The following is a 7,983-nucleotide window of genomic DNA, read 5'->3' on the forward strand; positions in this document are numbered from 1 at the left end:
CTCTTAGGAATTGTGGTATTGCATGAGATGCAATGATCAAGTTGAGATAAATCTTTGAGGCATCAATAGGATTATAAAGCATACACGTATAATAGATTATAATTCAATGGAGATGACATTGTGATGAATGATATATAGTATAAGGAAACTCAAACATATGGTTGGAAATGATATGAATGATATGAAGTTATACACAAGTATAATAAGAAGGTTGACATGCACTATAAGAATTATTATATTGAAACTAGGATTGGGATACGGATGAATAATGGGGGAATGTAGTCCAAGGCATGTGAACACATGGATTCCTATATATAAAGAGAGAGGTTGACATTTGAAAATGCATGTATATATGTATATATGAAATTGATAATTTTACTAACTGAAGTGAAGAATGGTTCTCGGTAATTGGGAGATTTTGAAATAGTGTCCAGAGAGGTTAGTGAGCTAAAGTGTTAACAGACATGTAATGAACGATTAAAGTTATGAATGACTTTGAAAGTAAACCTTAAATTGTTTAAGTTTTTAATGGAACTCCATTAAAGGAAGGGTTTGGACCAGTATAAGATGGATGAATCAAGGTTGAGAAAATTGGTATGGAGCAAATTAATAAAACGATGAATAGGTATACATAAGTAAGTATGATATGTGATCGAAATCGGTATAATTGAGATGAAGTTATGGTTCAAATGTAATAATGGTGATAAAGGCATGCTTAGTGTCTAGATATAAGAGATCATGGTTGTGAAAAGTATTACTGATCCGATTCCAAAGGATGATAATTGCCGTAAATAAAGCATTTAATTGAACTGAAGGTGAACGAGGGAAATAAATTGAATGTCCCTATAGAAGGAACAAGGAGTAGGATCATAGAAGGAGATTGATAACGCAACATCGACGGGAATTCGAGGACGAATTCTATTTAAGTGGGGGAGATTGAAATACCCCGTACTTTGATATGGTGATAAATAAAGTTGATCGAATGCAAATTGAGGTCAATTAAAATGTTTAGAAGTGATAAAAGACGAAAGGAGTAGTTTAGGATAAAATGTTTCGCAAGTGAGAAAATAATAATAATTTTATCGGAGGAGAATTTGTGAGATAAAAGGCGATTTGGAAGTCAAGTGAGGCATAATAAGGTATTTTTGGTACCAAGGAGACAAGATAAAATTTTTAGAATAAAATAATATTTTATTAATAAAATAATATTAAAATATTAATATTTAGTCGGATGTCGAAGTCAATCAAGAAGGAGGATCATATGGTTGATCCAAGTGGGGGAGAAGATGACAAGCTCGACTCTACAGAAATATTTGTGATGACATACATGTGGTGGATAGCATGTTTACATGCTAAGAGAGTCTTGAAAAATTTACAAAAGTCGGTATTGTACCTAGAGGTACAATAAAGTTGATTTAAGCCTTGAACTAGATCAAATAGAGAATTTACAATGAAATTAAGAATTTTAAAGTCCCAGAATGGGTTAATATGGTGATTCGGAGTTCGAGGATCAATTTGGAGTCAAACTGGAATTTTCGCTATCCAGGGGCAAAATGGTCATTTGCCACCTGGGGACAAAATGGAAATTTTCAGAAAAGATTTTTGGCCCCATTTGACTTATTGGAGTAAGATTTGAGGTTTAGAAGTGAAAAATTTTAATTTCGGTATAATTTGGAGCAAAAGGGTAAAATGGTAATTTTACCATTCGAAATCGAAAATTTAATTTTTTGAAGGGATTTTGATCAAATTTAATTATTTGGAGTGTGAAATGAGTATGAGGAGTGAAAATTATGCATTATGGAAAATTTTCAATTTTTGGGGTAAAAATGTAATTTTTGAAAAGTTCAGGGGCAAAAGTGTAATTTTGAAAAATTTGCTCCACCAAAACTTTGGAAAAATCTGGAAATTTCACTTAAGACTTGGATAAGTCAAAGGGAATGCATGGTGGAAAAAATAGGACAAGTGGATGGCTAGAAAAAAAAATGAATTAATAAAATATTTAAAATATGAATAAAATAATATTATTTCATTAAACAATAAAAAGGCAAAAAAAAAAATCAGCCCACCCATTCTTCTTCTTCAACATTCGGCCAAGCAAGAAACAAGAGAGAGAAAGGAGAAAACAAAACCCTAGAGAGAGAAAATCAAAGAAAAAGTGTGAATTTTCAAGGAAATTAAGTGAAAAAGGTGAGATTTTTTCTATTAAGCTTGAGTTTTCTTATTCCCAAGCATTTCTCTTTATTTTCCATGATTAAATTACATGTTTTCATGATGAATTCAATTCTGAAAAAATGGGTTAGGAGAGAGAAAGTTGTTGGATTTATTTGATTTTAATTTATGTTAGTGTTTTTAGTTAGTTTAGCATATTTAGAAACAAAACAACAAGAAAAGAATTTATTTTCTCCCCCAACCATTAATGGCTGAATTTACCATGTAGTGAGTGAGGATGAGTTTGATTTTATTCTAGGAGAATTGGTTAAGGAATAATGAATTATGAGCCTAGAAAAATAATGGGAATTTTCGGAGCAAAAATACGAATTTTTACCCACTAGGGGTATTTTCGTAATTTGCTGTTGGGACTGATAATTTGCATCACACTGAGGGACATTAAGTTAATTTGGGTGCAATTGAGGTATAGAAACTGAAAAGAATTAAATTGGAGTTTAAACGAACCCGTTAGGAATTTAATCGGGTGATAAGACAAATTAGGCTAATACCGGATTTAGATAGTTACCAGTGCATTTTTGCATTCCATATCATGCATTGGTAGTCCAAATTAGTTTAATTTTGATTTAGTACCAACTTAGTGAAATTCTCGATTTTGTACTGTGTCAAGGTGGTGAGTCCTCCAATAAAGGCAAGGAAATTGCATCCGAGGACCAGTAGACAGAGTGCTTCGAAAGTCTGCATTCTAGACATTGTGAGTGAACTTATTATCGTCTTAATTATCTAGAGTAGTTTTATACAACTGTGTGATTTTATGAAAAATGGGTTTAAATGGTAAATTGCTATGTTTTAAGAGAAATTGTGATTTTATAAAATGATTTTATAAATTTTCTGGAAAATCGAATATTAGTTTTGAAAATAGAGTAATTGGAGACTGCTAGTTTGTGTTGTAAATTTATGGTTCTGAATTGAATGGCTTATGACAATAAATGAGCATGAATGGCTAAACTGATTTTGGTGTTATAATTATTTATACTGTGTATTCAACCTTGAGAGGCTAGGTTGTGATAAATTGCCATGACATGCTAGAATGAATTTTATTCATTGGTGGATTATATATTAATTATTTACTGCAGAGGGGGTTCCGTGGACCAGCCTATTAGAGGGGCACGGTAAACTCCATTATATTATTACCTCGAACGGAGAGGCGCGTAGGGTATCTCCTGGGGTATAGCTTAGGGTTCACTTCACGCAAAACCACCACGTGAAGGGGAACTCAGCCAACGCCAAGGAACGGTTGTATTTTTCTCAAACAAAAATATATTTTAAGTGTATACAAAATTTTAACAGCCTTGGCGGACTCGGTTAGATGCCCTGCGCAAGGTATCACCGAGTATGAGTTTTGGCATGAGCCAAAGTTTTAAGAAATTCATAAGCCAAGTTGATTACTCGATTTTTATGGATTGATTTTAGTTGGTTGAAATGAGTTGAATGGTAATGAAATTACAGTATGATGATTTATTTTAATTGTCTCCATTTACTCGACTTTAGATAGTTTAGATGGTATCTGTTTACTCACTGGGATTTTATAATCTCACCACCCTCATTTCCTCACATTTCAGGCTCAGGAAATTCCATAGTTAGCTGACTTGAACACGGACCTTCATTTGGACTCGAATCGGTAAAAGCTGTAGGTTTCCAGCTTCCGATGCATTTTGGATAGATATGGGCCCACGTGTCACTGTAAAAGAAATTTTATGTTTTGGTTATTTGCTTTATAGTATATATGAATATAATTATCTTTTACGCTATAAGAATTATGTAGTTTTATGAAAATTATTTTACAAGAAAATAGTTTATTTTATTGAATATTTTTATCATATTCAAATGGTCAAATTTTCACTTCAAATGAACGTTTTAGATACTTAATTTTTTTTTCTCATTAAGTATATATTTTCGGCTTACCTACTACATTTTTAGCAAGTTTCGAGGTTTTCGACAGAAATGACGAAAATGCCCCTGTGAGCAAAAAAAAAATGTTATGTTATGATTTGGAAATGATTTGTAATCCTTCGTATTTTGATTATTTGATAACTATTGCTCACCGGGGAAGTGCGAAAGCTGATACGAAAGCCTTGCGAGGTTTCGATCGACATTCGGGGTGAAGAATGTTTGTCGAGGCTTCGCGACGGTTGTCACGGGCTCGATGGGGAGTTTCGGGTCGTGACAAATAAAGTTGATCGAATGCAAATTGAGGTCAATTAAAATATTTAGAAGTGATAAAAGACGAAAGGAGTAGTTTAGGATAAAATATTCCGCAAGTGAGAAAATAATAATAAAATAATAATAATTTTATCGGAGGAGAATTTGTGAGATAAAAGGCGATTTGGAAGTCAAGTGAGGCATAATAAGGTATTTTGGGTACCAAGGAGAGAAGATAAAATTTTTAGAATAAAATAATATTTTATTAATGAAATAATATTAAAATATTAATATTTAGCTGGATGTCGAAATCAGTCATCAAGAAGGATCATATGGTTGATCCAAGTGGGGGAGAAGATGACAAGCCCGACTCTATAAAAATATTTATCATGACATACATGTGATGGATAGCATGTTTGCATGCTAGGAGAGTCCCGAAAAATTTACAAAAGTCGGTATTGTACCTAGGGGTACAATAAAGTTGATTTAAGCCTCGAACTAGATTAAATAGAGAATTTACGATGAAATTAAGAATTTTAAAGTCCCAGAATGGTTTAATCTGGTGATTCGGAGTTCGACGATCAATTTGGAGTCAAATCAGAATTTTTGCTATATAGGGGCAAAATGGTCATTTGCCACTTGGGGACAAAATGAGAATTTTAAAAAAGTTTTTTTTTTGCCCCATTTGACTTATTGGAGTATAATTTGACTTATTGGAGTAAGATTTGAGGTTTAGAAGTGAAAAATTTTAATTTCGGTATAATTTGGAGTAAAAGGGTAAAATGGTAATTTTGCCACCTCAGGGGCAAAATTGTAATTTTCCACCACCAGGACATTTTTCCAGCACATGGTCTTCCTTTATCCTCATTTTGACCATTGACTAATTGTGTGGTGGAGATAAAAAGGATTAAAATTTTTAAAATTTTAAAAACGGGCCAATGACATGATGCCATGTGTCATACCTTTATTATTTTATTATTTCTTTATAAAAAGGTGTAAAATCAGCCCATCTTCCACCCCATGGCCGGCCAAACCAGCAAGAAGAGAGAGAAAACAAAAACAAAACCCTAGAGAGAGAAAATCAAAGAAAAAGTGTGAATTTTCAAGGAAATTAAGTGAAAAAGGTGAGATTTTTCTATTAAGCTTGAGTTTTCTTATTCCCAAGCATTTCTCTTTATTTTCCATGATTAAATTACATGTTTTCATGATGAATTCAATTCTGAAAAAATGGGTTAGGAGAGAGAAAGTTGTTAGATTAATTTGATTTTAAGTTATGTTAGTGTTTTAAGTTAGTTTAGCATATTTAGGAACAAAACAACAAGAAAAGAATTTATTTTCCTCCATTACCATTATTGGCCGAATTTTCTAGGGGAATATTGGTTGATGATCTTGATGTTTTTTTGAGGAATTATGATGAATAATGATGAATTATGAGCCTAGAAAAATAATGGAAATTTTCGGAGCAAAAATACGATTTTTACCCACTAGGGGTATTTTCGTAATTTGCTACCGAGACTGATAAATTGAATCTCATTCACAGTCATGGAGGTAATTTAGTTATAATTGGAGTGTAGAAAGTGAGAAGAATTGATTTGGAGTTAAATTGGAGATAATAGGCCGAATTAGGTCAACACCGCATTTAAGCGGTTGTCGGATAAGTTGTATATCATATCATGCATATATACCGAGCCTGAATTGATTTTATAATGGTCAAGTATTGATGTGGTGAATTATGTATTGTACATTGTGGATAGGTGGTGAACAAAGTACACTGGTAAAAGTACAGAGATTTTGCTTGGAGACTGAGATTAGGAGTACATCGACTCCTAGAACTGTGAGTGAACTTATTATCGTCTTAATTATCTAGAGTAGTTTTATACAACTATGTGATTTTATGAAAAATGAGTTTAAATGGTAAATTGCTATGTTTTAAGAGAAATTGTGATTTTATAAAATGATTTTATAAATTTTCTGAAAAATCGAATATTGATTTTGAAAATAGAGTAATTGGAGACTGCTAGTTTGTGTTGCAAATTTATGGTTTTGAATTGAATGACTTATGATAATAAATGAGCATGAATGGCTAAACTGATTTTGGTGTTAGAATTATTTATACTGTGTATTCAGCCTTGAGAGGCTAGGTTGCAATAAATTGCCATGTCATGCTAGAATGAATTTTATTGATTGGTGGATTATATATTAATTATTTACTGCAGAGGGGGTTCCGTGGACCAGCCTATTAGAGGGGCACGGTAAACTCCATTATATTATTACCTCGAACGGAGAGGTGCGTAGGGTATCTCCTGGGGTATAGCTTAGGGTTCACTTCACGCTAAACCACCACGTGAAGGGGAACTCAGCCAACGCCAAGGAACGACTGTATTTTTCTCAAACTAAAATATATTTTAAGTGTATACAAGATTTTAACAGCCTTGGCCGACTCAGTTAGATGCCCTGCGCAAGGTATCACCGAGTATGAGTTTTGGCACGAGCCAAAGTTTTAAGAAATTTATAAGCCAAGTTGATTTCTCGATTTTTATGGATTGATTTTATTTGGTTGAAATGAGTTGAAAGGTAATGAAATTACAGTATGATGATTTATTTTAATTGTCTCCATTTACTCGACTTTAGATAGTTTAGATGGTATCTGTTTACTCACTGGGATTTTATAATCTCACCACCCTCATTTCCTCACATTTCAGGCTCAAGGAATTCCATAGTTAGCTGACTTTGACAAGGACTTTCATTTAGACTCGAATCGGTAAAAGCTGTAGGTTTCCAACTTTCGATGCATTTTGGTTAGATGTGGGCCCACGTGTCACTGTAAAAGAAATTTTATGCTTTGGTTATTTGCTTTATAGTATATATGAATATAATTATCTTTTACGCTATAAGAATTATGTACCGATAGTTTTATGAAAATTATTTTACAAGGAAATAATTTATTTTATTGAATATTTTTATCATATTCAAATGGTCAAATTTTCACTTCAAATGAACGTTTTAGATACTTAATTTTTTTTAATCATTAAATATATATTTTCGGCTTACCTACTACATTTTTAGCAAGTTTCGAGGTTTTCGATAAAAATGACGAAAATGCCCCTGTGAGCAAAAAAAAAAAACACAATATGTTATGTTATGATTTGGAAATGATTTGTAATCCTTCGTATTTTGATTATTTGATAACTATTGCTCACCGGGGAAGTGCGAAAGCTGATACGAGAGTCTTGCGAGGTTTCGATCGACATTCGGGGTGAAGAATGTTTGTCGAGGTTTCGCGGCGGTGGTCACGGGCTCGATGGGGAGTTCCGGGTCGTGACACTCACAATGTGAAAAATTAAAATCAAGACATAAAAATTTTATAGTGTTTCGGCTTTCTTTGGTGCTTACATCCATATCATGACCTAAATCTGGAGCCATGACCAACCTAAAGGTATCGATGGGAGTGACCCTCTTAACGTATGCAAGCCTCAAAACAAACAAACCAAAAATTCAAAGCACGTCATGGGACTCATCACCATGAACTCTTATACAAAACATGTCTAATTATAGCTATGCCAAATGTCAAAACATCGATTTGCACGAATCCTTGCTCAAAGTGCTGAAGCAAAA

The 7,983-nt window shown here is 33.1% G+C and overlaps 1 long non-coding RNA gene across 1 annotated transcript; it reads left to right on the forward strand.

The window, feature by feature from the left end:
• The first annotated feature begins 2,074 nt into the window (after nt 1-2,074).
• On the forward strand, nt 2,075-3,904 carry LOC148764559 (uncharacterized). The gene is made up of 3 exons (XR_016024238.1): nt 2,075-2,187; nt 2,837-2,920; nt 3,789-3,904. It is a non-coding gene; the product is annotated as an uncharacterized LOC148764559 (long non-coding RNA).
• The last annotated feature ends 4,079 nt before the right edge of the window (nt 3,905-7,983 follow it).

This window comes from Theobroma cacao, chromosome 1, assembly GCF_053813885.1.
Source record: "Theobroma cacao isolate CCN51 chromosome 1, ASM5381388v1, whole genome shotgun sequence".
In the NCBI taxonomy this organism is placed as follows: Eukaryota; Viridiplantae; Streptophyta; class Magnoliopsida; order Malvales; family Malvaceae; genus Theobroma; species Theobroma cacao.